This window comes from Ursus maritimus, unplaced genomic scaffold (assembly GCF_017311325.1).
Source record: "Ursus maritimus isolate PB19 unplaced genomic scaffold, ASM1731132v1 scaffold_8, whole genome shotgun sequence".
Taxonomy (NCBI): Eukaryota; Metazoa; Chordata; class Mammalia; order Carnivora; family Ursidae; genus Ursus; species Ursus maritimus.
In genome coordinates, this window is record NW_024426996.1 from 81,530,880 (window position 1) to 81,546,078 (window position 15,199).

Sequence of the window (15,199 nt, forward strand, 5' to 3'; positions counted from 1 at the left end):
GGGGGGGGGGGGGGCTATGGACGCGGAGGCCGTCAGAGGTAATCAGAGGCAGGCGGCCGCGTTGCAGGGCTCGGCGGGGTCTGGCCCGGCCCGCTGGGGGGGCTGCGGACACCGAGGCCGTCAGAGGTAATCAGAGGCAGGCGGCCACGCTAGCACTTTCCATTTCACCCCTTTTGTGCACATCTGTTCCTGGATAATCCCATTTTCTACACTTCCAAATCACTGAAGACGGCCGCGGAGGGGTGGGGCCCGTGGGAGGGGGCCGCGCGTCCGTCTGTCCATTGGAGCCAGAGCCAAGCAGGAGTGTGAGTGCAGTGCGTGAGCCCGCCCCGGGGCCCTGCCCTCTGGGGTCCAGGCCCGGCACTGCCTCAGGGGGCAGGGCGGGCCTGGGTCCCTGCGCCCCGGGTCTGCAGCCTCGGCCTGGGCCCCTCCCCACAGCTCAGAGGGTCGGGACCCTGACCCTGCTCAGGAAGCTCATGGGGGCTTCAAGGAGCTTCCTGCCGCCCAGGCAGCCCACCCCCCACACCTCTCTCCACCCTTCAGGGGCCCCCTCCCCTCTGGACGGGAGGCTGGTCTGGCCCCCTCCTTGGTCGGGGCGGAGCCCCGTGGGTGGGTCTCAGGCTGCCCTGTGGCCTCCTACAGCAAACAGGTTGTGGGCACCCCCAGCATGGACCTGCCCCAGATGGGACACGGCAGGGTAAAACTTCCTGTGACCAGGCCTCCCCTCTGCTGTGCAGCCTCCTGCCGCACCCCAGACTTCTCCTGGCCACGGGACCCGTGCATCCCAACACCAGGCCCATCTCCTGCCCTTTCACTGCCTGTGCAGAGGTGGGCGGCCCCTCCCCACCAGCCCAAGCACGCAGGGGCAGGGGGTGCAGGGCGCTGGTTGGGCCCTGGTCATGCTGGCCTTGGCTCAGAGTGTCTGCATATCATGTCAGACCCTGCCCTCCTGCGGCCCCACGCGCAGAAGCTACGTTGAGGCAGGGGAGGCAAGCACCCGCTACCCCCCGTGTGACCCACCAGCCAGCCGCTCACCACGCCTTCAGGCCTGGGTCTCCCCACTTGTGAAGTCAGCTCTTTCCTGGACTGCTGACCCCAAATGAGTCCTAGGGGTCTGTGGAAGCTGGTAGCAGAAACCTGCCAGGATGGAGGACCAAGATGTAGAGAGCCCTGGGAGCAGAGTGGGCACGGCGGGAGGGGGAGGGGCAGCTCCCCATCCCCCTACTGCAGCAGCCCTGCTGACTGCCTCTGGCCTGGCCTCTGGGACAGGATGCACACCGTGGGGTTGCCCTGGGGCTGTTGGCTGGAGGCCGCGCCCCCAGACCCAGAGACCCAGGGAAGGAAGGGGGCGTTGCGGTCCGCCCCGGTGTAGCCATGCTCGGGCTCCAGGTGTGTGGCTCCCTGTGTCCCTAGGCCCACACCTGCAGCTGGGGTGCGTTTGTGGGTGTGGGGCAGCTGTGGGCCTACATGTGGGGCGTGTGTGGGGGTGTGCAGGTGCACGTAGACAAACTCCAGCCGGTGTGCGTGCCATGTGCACACGCGTGTGTCCCTGCCACGGATCTGAGGTCTCACGCTGCGTGGGGCACAAGCTCCCTTCCCAGCTCGCTCCACCGTGTTCTGCTTTCTTCGCTTTGACGTCTGCCTCCTGCTGGGGCAAGGCCTGGCTTCCTGCTCCAGAAGCCGCTGGCGCCCCAAGACTCTGCCAGCTGTGTACGTGGGCCTCTGGGGGGCACGGGGAGTGCCCACGCCTGAGCCGTCCTGTCACCCCATGATGTGGCCGGGCCTCTGAAATGGAAGAAAATCGCCATTTCATAGCACTGGTTTGCATTTTTAAATGAGTGAGCTTAAATTTTTTTAGAGCAGTTTGGGGGTGAGAGCAGCGCTGAGAGGGAGGTTCAGAGAGAGATCTCTCATGCGCCCCCGTCCCCCCACCAGCCACATCCACACCGGAGTGGGGCGTCTGTTACGGTGGACGAGCCTCCACGGACACGCCATCATCACCCAGAGTCCACAGACGACGTCAGGGCCACGCCTGGTGGCGCACATTCTGTGGGTCTGGACGAGGGCATCAGGACAGGTGCCCACCCCTGGCCCCCGGCCCCCATGCTCCACCTGTTCATCCTCCCCCCCCCAACCCCTGACAACCACTGATCTTGTTACTGTCTGGCGGTTCTGCCTTTTCCGGAACGTCCCACCGCTGGAACCCTACTGCGTCTTTCCCTTCGTCGTGTCATTTAAGGCTCCTCCATGTCTCCTCATGGCTTGGGCGTCCTTTCCCGTCAGCACGAGTGATCGTCTGTCGTCCGGGTGGAAGACAGGTCACCTCTCCACGCACACACTGAAGGACGTCTCGGGTGCTTTCAGGTTTCGGTGATTATGAATAAAGCTGCTATCAGCATCCGTGGGCAGGTTTTGGTGTGGACGTGAGGTTTTGGGTAATTCGGGTGAGCACCGCGGACCACGACTGCCGGACCGCATGGCTAGAGTAGGCTCGATTCTGTAAGAAGCTAGTGTCTCCCAGCATCCCTGTCCCCTGATGAGGCCTCAGAGACAGGAGAAAGTCGGCATCTCCTGGTGAATACAGCAAAACTGGAGCTGGCACTTAGCTGCTGCCACTGGTGGCCTTGCTGCGCTGAACCCCCAGGAGATTCTGGGGCCCGAGCCCGCCATCCCAGCTTCACCACCCCCACCACCAGCTGGCTCTCGAGATGGAGGCCCAGCCTGCCTACCCTGAGAGGATGTGGGGGTGCTTTGCCCTGGGCAGGGTGCATGGAGCCCGGGGGTCCGGCAACGGGCCTCCCTCACCCTGAGGGTCCCATCAGGCACGGGAATCATGAGGAAGAGGGGTGCCAGGGTCAAGGTCTGTACTGGTCCTCGTGTGAATGGCCTTGGCAGGACCCCACGTGCTCTCTGTAAGGCTGCAAGTCAGTGGCCCGGGGACGGCAGAGACCCCTGGGGCTTGCTGGCATGGGTCCCAGAGTTCAAAGGCAAGCACTGCAGGGTGACTGTCTGGGCCTCGGCCTCAAGGGGCCACCGTGCCCAGCAGGGCAGGTGTGAGGAGGCAGGGCGTGGAGCCAGACGGTAACCGGTACTCGGCTCTCTTGATCTATTGATCCCAGGGCCAGAGCACGCTGTAAGAGGAGGCGATCATGATGGGATTTCAAGTCGGGGCAGGCGAAGCCACAACAACAGAGCAGTTTCATCCACTGCTGAGAAATCTCCAGGCCCGACCACAGCAGGCTCCACCGGGACCTGGCCCCCGAGCGCCCCACACAGACCTCCGCGGCCCTTTCTCCACAAACAGAAGGATGCGTCTCCAAACCAGAGGAGCTCACAGCAAAGCCGAGCCCGTGGGCGGCCTCCAGCTCCATGCACACACACATACGTACACACTTGCGCACGCATGCGAGCAGCACCCCAACGTGTCCCCGAGCACGCGTGAACGTGTGTGTGCCTGCACGTGTGCACACGCTGCCTGGGACCGTGCAGGTGGGGGGCTTTCCTGTCCTGCCTCACTGGGAAGCCCGGTGCCCCGCACGCGTGCCTGGGCTCTCACCGGCGCACCTCACAGACTCACGCCGCCGTCCCCGGAGGCAGGCCCGGGTCCCTCGCGGCCGATGCTCCCTGGTGGAGGTGCCGAGAGGCCTCCTGACACCCCAAGGTCCTCAACACCATCGCAGGTGCCGACCGACAGTGAGAACAGTCCCTCCTTCTGTCAAATGCCTTCCTCTGCACCCGGCTTCATGCCCTGCCTGGGGCTCCACGTGGGGCCCTCAGTGCCCCTCCGCTATGGAGCAGATCCCCACCCAGGGGCACTGATGGGACAGTCCAGGGACATGAATGAAGTGAGAGGCTCAGCCATCAGCAGCAGGGACCCCCCGGAGGAGCTGGGAAAGCCCGGGTCCAGGGGCCTTCTCGGAGGAGGTGGTCCAGAGCTGGTTCCAGGGCTAACCCTAAAGGCCCGGCCACCCGCACGTCTCTGTGCCCAGCCGGCCAGTTCTTGAGGCCTGAAGCCGCCTCCTGTGCTGGCTCCCCGCTGCACGCACCCCTGCCCATCGAGTGGGGGCACATTCTAGAGAGTCTGGGCACCTCAGCCCCGTGACGCTTGCTCAGTCGGTCACCGCGAGGCAGTGGGGGCTGGTGGGCCCCTAGCGCCTCTGGACCAAGAAGCATCCAGGACCCAGGAGCTGTCCGGGCACCAGCCAGGTGTATGTCTCTCCCGGCCTGCACATCAGCCGGACCCCGGGAACATAGAGATGTATCGAATTCAGCTTAGCAACCCAGGCATGAATGCCTGTCCTTTAAAGAGAAACTTATCTGTAATTAAAATCATGCACAAGTTTTAGAAAGAGTCTGTTTACAACTGGGAAGAAAGCTGATTGTGGAAATGAATAGGCCTCCGTTGGGGCCAGGAGTGCTTAATTCAGAAATAAATCCCCCACAGGAGGTGCCTTGCCGGGACTCCTTCCCCTGTGCCTTTGGGGGGCTGGCGACGGTGTAACGCTCTCGTAGTTGTCGCGCCCTTATCAGCCACGATCGCAGGCACGAGGGCTGGCCGCGGGCTCCCGGGTGGCTGGAGAGCTCGCTGCAAACCCCGCTCCTCTGCGCGTGAGCAATAAATTAGCCCAGTTAAAATCAGCAGGACGCGCGCAGTCGGAGTTTATGCTTCCCTGTGAGCAGATGGCGGCTTCGGCCCGTGCGAAGCAGGTGGCATCAATCACCAGCCTCGGAGTTTAGGGGACAGTCACACCGGTCCTCACGGAAGAGCCGGCGCCTGCACGTGGTGGCAATAAGAACGTGATTGATGCTGGCCAGGGGGCTGGCCGCCGCGGCCGGGGTGATTTAGGAGGACGGCGGTGGCTGCCGCCTGTTAATTGGGAGACCGGCTGACGGATCATTTGGGGCACCTGCACGCGGAGCCTGGTCTGTACCGTATTTGCATAATCCTCCCCGCTATCCTTGTCCCAGTAGACAACACGGGACAGAATCGACTGTTTTTCTGGGTATTGATTACAATTAAGAGCATGAATATGAGCTGGACGGTCGGGGGCTTCCAGGCGAGAACACTTGCTGGGTCTGGTTGGTGCCTCTAGCCTTCCTTCTCCTGCCCACCCCCCACCCCAATGAGGTAGAGCCCGCCATCGAGACCCCTTGACGTGGAACAAGCCCCCACAGATGTCCCCGAAAGGACCGGCCGCGATGGAGCTCAGGGTCACTGCCCCATGGAGCGGGGGCGCAGAACCCTGCTCCCTAGCTCCTACTCTAGGACTCCAGCCCGTGGGCACGGGGTGGGGCTTTCTTGAGAACAACTCAGTGTAGGAGAGCCTGCTCCCTCCAGTGGGGACACACAGGCTTGTCTGCACGACCAGGGGACAGTGGGTCTTCAGAGCCAGAGTGGGGGCACGAGGGTGGAGGAGGCCACATGGGCCAGAGTGGTTCCCCCAGGTGGGCAGTGAGGGCCTGGCCAAGAACAGCAGCGGGACAAAGGCCGCGCTGTGGGAGGAGCAGAGGGCAGCCCCGGGGAGGCTGCACCCACCAGGTGGGTTCTTCTTGCATTTGCTGGCAGGCTGGACCTGAGCGGTGGGATCCCACGGATAGAGACGGTGGTGTGAGCAGAGCTGCCCCGGGAAGGCCAGGGCATCCTTCGCTAAGCGCATTCCAGGGCTGGCGTGGACCCCACTAGCTTGGGGCAGCCCCCCACCCGCCTGGCCCTGCCTCAGACCTTGCTTCCTGTGGCTTTCTCCTCTGACTCCCACTGACCCCCAGAGCCCCATGCTGCCCCTTGCTCAGCCGCCACAGTCCCCCTGCCCCACCAGGGGGCCCAGCCTGCTGCTGCTGGTGTCCAGGGTTTTGCCCTCCCCGCACTCCAGGGAGCAGTGTGAAGCAGCAAGACCACGGTGGCCAGGGTGCAGGCGGCACCAAGTCCCCACCCTGTCCCCAGCCCTGCTCGAAAAGCTCCAACACCCCAGCCCCACCTGAGACCCTCCACCTTGTTTCCTGCCATCCGACTCGCTGGGGCTCCAGCTCCCTGGAGGGTCACAAACAGCGAGTGTGGGGCTTCCTGTGGCCCAAAGCTTGGCACAGACGCGGTGGGTCTGGGCTGTCACAGACACACACTGCAGGGGCCCGGGCTGTGCGCTCCTTGGTCCCCGCTCTGCGAGGCGGGGCCCCGGAGGACAATGTGACTTAGACTCTGACACAGAGGCAGCCTAGTGACCCCTGTGTCCACCTCCTGCTTCTCCCAGGGAAACTGGACTTTGACCCTGGCCCACACCCTTTGCGGGAGCGGCCTGTGCCTGCCTCCTGCCCACGGGCAGCGCGTCGAGCATCATACTCACTCCAGGAGTTACCCCCACAGGCAGTAGCTGTATCTGTTGATTTTAATGCCACAAAAGTCATTTTCATATGAATAAAAGAAGAAAATGTGGGGATGATCTCCGTGGCCCCGACGGAATAAATAATTTCTTCCGTCTTTTTTTTTTTAAAGATTTATTCATCTATTTGTAGAGAAACACAGAGAGAGCATGCGAGCAGGGGGCGGGACTGAGGGAGAATGAGAAGCAGCCTCCCTGCTGAGCTAGGCTCGAACCCACGACCCTGAGATCATGACCTGAGCTGAAACCAAGAGCCGGACGCTTAACCGACGGAGCCACCCAGGCGCCCCCCGTGTCTTAAATAAGATCCCAGAAGCAGTAACCACCAAGGAGAACACTGAGGAACATAGCTCACGTCAAGACGTGAGCTCTTCACGGAGACCCGCCCGGGAGCAGACAGCCCAGCTCTGCAGAGACACAACGCAACACAGGAGCAAAGGCAGGAGCCGCCGTTCTCAAGGGAGGAAAGAGATGGTCAGTGGACGGCAACGTCCAGGTCAAGGACGGAGAGTGTCCTGGGCTCATGGCGATGGTGACACGGAACACGACTGTGGGACTTGTGTGTCTAAGAAACAGGAACCCTCCAAAGCAGGGCTCCCTAAATTGTTATTGCTAATCACGATTTTTTGTAAAATGAAATAGTTCTCCCTCTCCGTGTTACCCGTTTGTGGCTTGTCTTACTCCTCTTTGACCTCCCTGCTGAGCCCTGGAAGCTGCCACTTCTCTGGCTCTCGGGAGGGGTTTAGAGCCCAGGGTCTGAGGGCCATGGGTGCCTGTTGCTGTGTGGGTAGCGTGGACTCTGGGAGCTGCGGTGTACAATCTAGGAGCTGTGTGTGTGCGTGAGTGTGTGTGCAAACTCACACACTTATAAAGAACGTTAGTGGGGCAAGTGACAAAATCTGAACGTCCGTAGGTTAGACGCTAATTTCCTGACTTTGATGACTATATCGTAGTGACATAAGAGACTGCCCTTGTTTTCAGGAATTACCTCTGAAGGATTTAGGGGACAACGTGTCTGCAACTTCCTCTCAAATGACTCAGAGCGGGGAAAAAATATATATGAGAGAGAGAGGAAGCAAATTTTTCATCCCAGGTGAAATTAATAATAATAAAAATACTTAAAATTAGGCATATTTTAATGATATTTTCAATAGGTACTCGGTGCTCAGTAAACTGATATCTATATGGAAAAAACTGAAATTGACCCCATGCAAAAACCTCTTCATGGTCTCAGGATAAGAAAATATCTCTTAAATAGTACAACACTACGGACGAACTCTAAACAGTTTTTAGAAATTCAAGGCTTTTATTCATCAAAAACACCACTCAGACTGCAGGAGAAGATATTTGCCCGTAAGTCGTCACCACACGGCTGTGCAATCACAACGCATAAAACATAGTTACAAGCCTACAAGAGGCCTTGAACAGGCCCTTCACAGAAGTGGACACGAATGGCCATAAACACACAGAAAGTGCTTGTTGCGTCATTTGTGAGCCGGACTGGCCCATAAAAGCCTCATGAGATAGCGTTACACACCCATGGGGTGGCTGCACAGAAGATGGGGGGCACCAGGGGGCAAGGCCTGGAGCAGAGACATGCTGGTCAACATTCAAGGAGCCCCTTTCCGGAGTGCAAGGAACCCTGACTTGCACTGCTGGCCCATTTCAGTGGTGTGAATAATTCCCACGTGGCTGATGGCAGGCTGCTGCTTCACTTGCTGCCAGCAGAGCTGAGACAGATGTGTGCAAGGAGCTCTGTGAGCCTCTGTGAGCCGGCCCCAGCCGCCACTTCAGGGAAGCCAGGACTCCCACACGTGGCTAGCGGCTGTGTGAATGGTAGAGGTGCGCTGGAAAATGATTTGGCAATATCTACAAAAGCTAAACATATGGCACTCCTCGAAATTCCACCCCCAGGTGCATCCCCAAACAGAAACACACACATATATGTTCACCAAAAGATATGTACAAGAATGTTGTCAGCAGTGCTAGCTGGAACAGCACCAAACTAGCAAATACCCAGATTGCCACCGATGGTAGGGTGCTGTCTATGCACGCAATGAAATCGTCTAAGATGAGACGAAGAGCCTGCCACTTCACCCAGCACCACGGATGACCTTCCTGAATACCGTGCTGATCAGGGTGGCCAGACACAGATACTCAGCTGCGTGATTCCTCTACGTGACGTTCCAAACAGGCGGGATGGATTTGTGGAGTTAGAAATCAGGTTAAAGGGCCCTTCCATCCAGTGGCAGCCATCAGCTGAAAGGTACTCAAACAGGTACATCCAGGAGCTATGGAGGCAGAAGCAGTCCAATGTAATCTGCTCTCTTCTCAGGGAGCACGCTGTCAGGACCGTCAGCTCTCTGGGCTCCATGAGCCCCCTGCCCAACCCACCCTGATAAAGTGCACAGACTGGGGCACAAGGCCAAGCCAGGTTATGTCATATATCAGATTCGTGTGTGTCGTGGTGGTTGCAAACACCCAGTTCCTAAGGGTGTGACCCATAACAAGCCTGTCCATCATGGCGCTAACTGGCTCAAGTGTGCCCAAAGCCCACAGTCTGTGGCAGAGGAGCGAGCCGGAAGCCACTGTGGGGCTCTGAGAGTCTTGAATTATTACTGGGTTGGCAAAGATTCCACATACAAATTCTTTGAGGTTATATTGATCCATTCCATAAAGCTATCAGAAGAAATCCTGACACCCAATGGATCACCAAACCACACAAGCACAGGGAGATGCGAAGACCAACATCTGCAGGTGGTGAGAATGTGGCCTTGGAAAGGGTCACAAGTTCCACCACACTATTGGTGGTTCTTGCATGTGGCGTGGAGAAGACGCAATGCTCTCCTCCAGCTCTACCCTTATCGCTAATATAAGTAATGTTTGTAAAGTTCCTACCTAATAAATAATTTAGGACAGTCCAAAAAAAAAGAAGGAAGAAATGAGGATAATGGTTACCTCTGGTGAGAACAGAAGTGCCTGGGAGGTGGCACCAGGTGGGCTGGGGAGACCCTTATTTCTTGACACACGAATTTCCTTTTGTGATAGTTGGGTGGTACGTTCGTGTTCTATGCCCCTTTCTGCATGTGGACTATGGTTAGATTTTAAAGCATGTGAAAAATCATGAAGATTTTTATATGCTAAAAAAGAAGAAACCAAAAAAGAAATTAAGAAAACAATCCCATTTGTAACAACATCAAAATGAATAAAATACTTAGGAATAAACTTAACCAAGGAAGTGAAAGATTTATGCATTGAAAATAACAAATCATCGGTGAAAGAAATTAACAAAGACGTAATGGAAAGACATCCCGTGTTCGTGAACTGGAAGATGTAATATCACTAAGACGACAACACTACCAAAAGCAATGTACAGATTAAATGCAATGTGTATGAAAATCTCAACAAGGCATTTGGCAGAAATAGAACAATCCATCCTAAAATTTATATGGAATCTCAGTAGTCAAAACAATCTCGAGAAAGAGAACAAAGCAGGAAGACTCCGAGTTCCTAAATTCAAAACTGACTACAAAGCCACACTAATCAAAATAGTGTGGTCCTGGCATAAAGACCGACATGGAGACTAAGGGACTAGAGTAGAGAGCCTGGGTATAAAGCCTCATACATGTGGTCAAATGACTGTCAACAAGGGAAAAGGAAAGGACAGTCTCCCTACAAATGGTGCTGGGAAACTGTGCAACCCCATGCAAAAGTATGCCATACACAAACGCTAACTCAAAATAGATCAAAAACCTAAAGTAAGAGCTAAACCATAAAACTGTTAGAGGTAAACCTGGGGGAAAACTTCATGACTTTGGATTTGGCAAAGATTTCTTTGATATGACACCAAAAGCAGATGCAAGAAAAAAATAAATTGGACTTAATCAAGATCAAACACTTGTGTGCATCAAAGGACGCAGCCCACAGAGTGGGAAGGCAGCCCGGGGAGCAGGAGAAAAGATTTGCAAATTATTATCTGATAAGGGACTAATATCCAGAGTATGTGGAGAACTCCTAAAACTCCACAATAACGAAACAACAAACAAACAACAAAAAAAGACCAACCTGATTAAAAATGGTCAAAGAACTTGAACAGGCATTTCTTCAAGGATTATTTACAGATGGCCGACAAGCTGCGAGAAGATGGTCACACCGCTAAGCGTCGGAGAAATGCAAATCAAAACCACGATCAGATACCACCAGCCATCAGCATGGCTACTACCAAACCAAACAAAACACCAAAATACCACGTGCTGGCGAGGATGTGGGGAAAACTGGAACCCTGTGCACTGTCGGGGGGAGTGCAAACTGGTGCCGCTGCTGTGGAAACAGCGTGGGGTTTCCTTGCAAAACTAAAGGGAGAATGACCATAGGACCCCGTCTGGGGTCCACGTCTGGGTACCTCCAGAAGAACTGAAGAGCTGCCTCCACCCCACGTTCACAGCAGCGGTAGCCTCAACAGTTGAAATGTGGAAGCAAACCAAGTGTCCTTCAGTGGATGAATGGTAAGCAAAACGTGGTCCATCTATGCAAGAGAATGTCATTCAGCCCTACAAGGAAGGACATCCTGCCACCTGCCTCCCCAGGGATGAATCTTGAGGACACAATGCTCTGTGAAATAAGCCAGTTGCAGAAACACAAATCCCATGCCATTCTACTCCCATGAAGTATCCAGAGTAGTCAGATTCACAGAGACGGAAAGGATAGAGATGGGGCTGGGGGGGCTGGTGTTTAGTGGGGACCGAGTTTCAGATTCTGGGGATGACGGGAGTGGCGCCCAACAATGTGAGCGTACCTAACACCGCTGAACTGAACACCTGAATGGTGTCTTAGCATCTTTGCTAAGTTCTACGGCACGTCTATTTCACCGCGATGAAGAAAGATGAAAACAAACGTGAAGAGAGTCTATCGGTCTGGGTCCAGCCAGGAGACAGCACCGCCCAGCATCAAACCTGGAAGTGTAACGTGCAGAATGACCAGCGTCGAAAAGGAGTAACTCTAAGAGGGAAGGAGTTCTGGTGTCCTCGGGCTAAGGGAGGGGGCTGCTCGGACCTGGTCTGGCTGGGTCAGACCTGGCCTGGGGTCTCAGGGCCAGCCGCGCTCTGTGATGGGCGTGGCGGGGAGCAGGTGGTCACCCACGGACGCCGCAGGTGGGCTGCACAGAGATACAGGTGAGGGCGGGAGGGCTTCGGGGGCTGGTTCCCATGTTAAGGGGGAGAAAATCTTCGCGTCAGCGGGGCAGGAAGGAAGCACAAGACACGCCTACCTCCGAGCGAGTGAGAGGACGGGCGGCCGGCGCAGGGCCACGCGGCAGGAGGCACAATCTGCAGCTGGCTGCTGGATGAACAAGGCACTGCCTCCCGTGTAAGTCAGAGCCCTGGCCTGGGGACACGCCGTCTCGTGGTGCAGAGTATGACCCAGAAGCACGGTGCTGGAGGGGCCAGTGGGTCAGCCCAGGGCCTACCTGGTCACCCCCCAGCGTGGCGGCCTCTTACTCGAAAGGATAAGAGTTATTCTTTTGCACTTGACTTCAATGATGAGAGAAATCTGTGTTGGGAAACATAAATTTGAAAACAGGTTGGAACGTGGGGACACCAGACTTTCAGGTCATGGAGGGCATGGGGTGGGTGGGGGCCGGCCAGACCACTGTCAGGACAGATGGCCAGAACCAGCCGCTCGGCTGGCGGGACGGGGCAGGCGGGAGTGCGCAGGGACCCCCCACATCCAGGGGCTCCAAGCCCCTTCGAGAACTGGCTTCAGGTGTCTGCTGCAAGGACGTGGGCCAAGCACCTGCTCCGGAGTCCCCTGAGGAGCGACATGGGGCCGTGGGGGGCACAACGCAGCTTGAGGGGAGGCGCAGCAGGGAGGAGGCTGTGGGGGGCTGGGGGGGCTGGGGGCAGGGCTCTGCCTGCTGAGAGGAAGCCCACTGCGTGCTGCATGAAGACAGTTTGCATGTGATCCAGGCATGGGCAGCGGAAACCACCAGCCCACGTCCTTAACCTTTCCCCATCAGCAGTGGCGTGACTCCCTCCCCTGAACGATGAGGCAGGAGCGCGGGCTGACTCGATAGCCCGGGTCATAAAACGTGATTCAGCCCCCTCGGGGCTCTTGCGCTGGTCTCCGGCCCCGGAACCAGCCACCGTGCTGGGAGGAGTGCAGGCCACGCACAGGCCACGCACAGGCCACGTGCCGCCGAGGTCCCAGCCCAGTGTGAACCCCTGGCACTGAGCCAAGGGCCCTCCAGCGACTGTGGCCTCAGCCCTCCGTCCACCCAGGGGCACCAAGAGGAGCCGGGATGGCTGCCGGCTGGGCCCCGCCCACGGTGCGGGTTCTCGGGCAGAACGGACGCTCGGGGTTTCGGGTGCGGCTCCCTGGCTGCTGGGGAAGGCCTGCCTCCCGGCGCTGAGGACCACAGACAGACAGCATCGTCCCTGCCCCTCGTGCATGAGCCCGACACGGCTGAGGGCTCCCCAGGTGGTGCAGGAGGGGCTGCCGAGAGGTAGCTCGGGCTCACACTCACAGCCCAACCCCTTGGGCAAGACAACCTGGTGATGAACGCGGTGCCAGGCTGTCATTTTTCACTGCAGACCAGGGCGGGGAGACCCGCACAGTGTTCAGCAGGGAGGGCTGCTGGCCGTCCATCACTGGGCAGCCAGCCACGCCCAGCCCCCACTGCCCGCCACTGCAACTCCGGATGACCTTGTGACCAGAGCAGAGGTGCGTCCTGCTGGGCCAGTGCCGGTCTGAGTGGCAGACACTGGGGCCAGGGGCATCAGGCTGGCCTGTCTGCCCCAGGCCCCTGGGTCCAGCCCTGCAGCCTCCTCACACAGCCCACGCCAGCTTCCTACCCAACCTCATCCTCCCTTTCACCCTGTCCCCAAACCCCATGCCCTGCCCCCATCTGCAACCCTGTCCATTGCCAAATCTCACCACCCTCCAGGTCCCCTGCTGTCACTCCCTCCTCCAGGAAGCCCTCCTGGTGGTCTCCTGTGGAAGCACCCTGAGCCCCACCCCACTCGTGGCCTCACCTCGCTCAGAGCAGAGAGGAGGCTCCCTCCTCTCCCTGTGTCTGGCCGACGCTGGAAACAGTTGAACGGTGTCCCAGACATCAGCTCCCCATGGGAGGTACAAGTGGGCCCCGGCACGGGACGGAGTTGGGGGCCTTCCAGCCTGGGGGCCGAGCCTGCACGGGGTGGGGGGAGTGCACAAGCCCAGCCTGCCCTGGCCCAAAGCTTTCGGTGAGGGGCTGGCCCGACACCTCCACCAGAGCCCCTGTGTGTCCCCGTTGGGGGTGTGAAGAAGGACAGGGAGAGCCAGGGACCAGGAGCTGGTGGGCAACGCAGCTGACCAGGGTCGGGACACTGGCCATTTCTGCCCCAGAGGAGGCTCTCCTGCCGCATACCCGCACCAGTGCGCAGCCTGCCTCCTCCCTGTGCGCAGCCCCGTGTCTGTTAGTCCGGGACGTGCAGGAGCGTGGGACATGGGGCTGGGGGCTGTGCTTCTGCATTTCGTCTGCTCCTGCTGACCCCGGGGCCCTAGTAGCCGCTGAGAGCCATCGAGCCGCCACAGACGTGGACCCACCGTGTCGCTGGATCTGTGGGCTCCGGAGTGGCCGCCGTGGGCTTGGGCGGGAGGCACCTGCAGCCGTGTGTGACTCCAGCCCGAGCGCTCCGGCAGCGGTGGGGGTCGGCCTCCGTGGGCCTCCTGTGCATATGCTCGGCTCCACGCAGCCCTGCACTGGCTCCTGCCCGTGGGCCCTCGGGGTCGGTTCTGGCTGCGGACCGTGCGCACAGTAGGGGCTTCGCGGGGGCCTCAGCCGTCCGGAGCACGTTCTGGGACTGGTGCTGGACCCGTGTTAACTTTTAATTTAAAGTCTCCAGGCAAAACACAATGGACTTTTGACATACAAATATTAAAAATTAAATTTCCCGAGTTCATTATCTGATAATTAGAACCAAATAACATCTTAACCGAGAGGCCAGCCCCACACAGATCAAGTCAGTTCCGTTTAAGATTCCATTAGACCAGTGTCGGAGCGGTAAGTAATGGACCATAAAATTTAATTTGGAAATGATCTCGCGCCGTGATGGAGCGATAGGGCTCACAAAGGAGGCGGGCAGCAGCGCGGCCGGCCGGGCTCCGGGCGAGCCGGCGGGATTCAAAAGGAAGCCGCTGCTATTGCCCAGGAGAACATGTGTTCAGCGCTTTCTTCTCCTTTCTAGGGCCCTGTGGTATTTAAAAGTCAGAATTGACCAGTGTAGCTCCGTGTAATTACAAAGATCCCCTTATCGGAGTCTATTTGCAGGCGCAGAAAGAGAAGGCCGACCCTGGCGTCGCGCAGCTCATTTGCATGCGTGGTAATCCACGGCCGCCATCACTCTGGGATTCAATGCACTTGGGCCATCCTGTCCTGCCCGTCTCCCGGCCACCGCGGGGCACCGCCACCACCGCCAGGCTGCCACGGGCCTTTGGCAGCCCAGAGTTCATGTGGAATGAACAGTTCTGAACCGTCTAGAGAGAGGGCTCGCCCCAACCCTGCTGGGCTCCCGTGGACCCCCCCACAGGTGGGGAAAGAAAGAGGCCTCTTGAACTGAGTGAAATTCAGATTTTCCCAGTGTCCCACGGACCCATAACAGCCACGTCAAATGGGACCCAGGTACGGGGGGGCTCGGCTGCCCAGCCTCGTCCTCCCAACCCTCAACATGCAGGATGCACGGTCAGCAGGCAGGAGACTTGCCCCTCGGGCCCCACCCCCAGGCACGTGCTTGGCACCCATTTCCCCCGAAACACCATGCTGCTGTCCAGTCCCCTCCACAGGTCCTGCC

The 15,199-nt window shown here is 58.2% G+C and overlaps 1 pseudogene; it reads left to right on the forward strand.

Moving 5' to 3' along the window:
- Positions 1-9,245, forward strand: part of LOC103676944 — a 10,111-nt pseudogene extending 866 nt beyond the window's left edge.
- Positions 9,246-15,199: the final 5,954 nt, after the last annotated feature.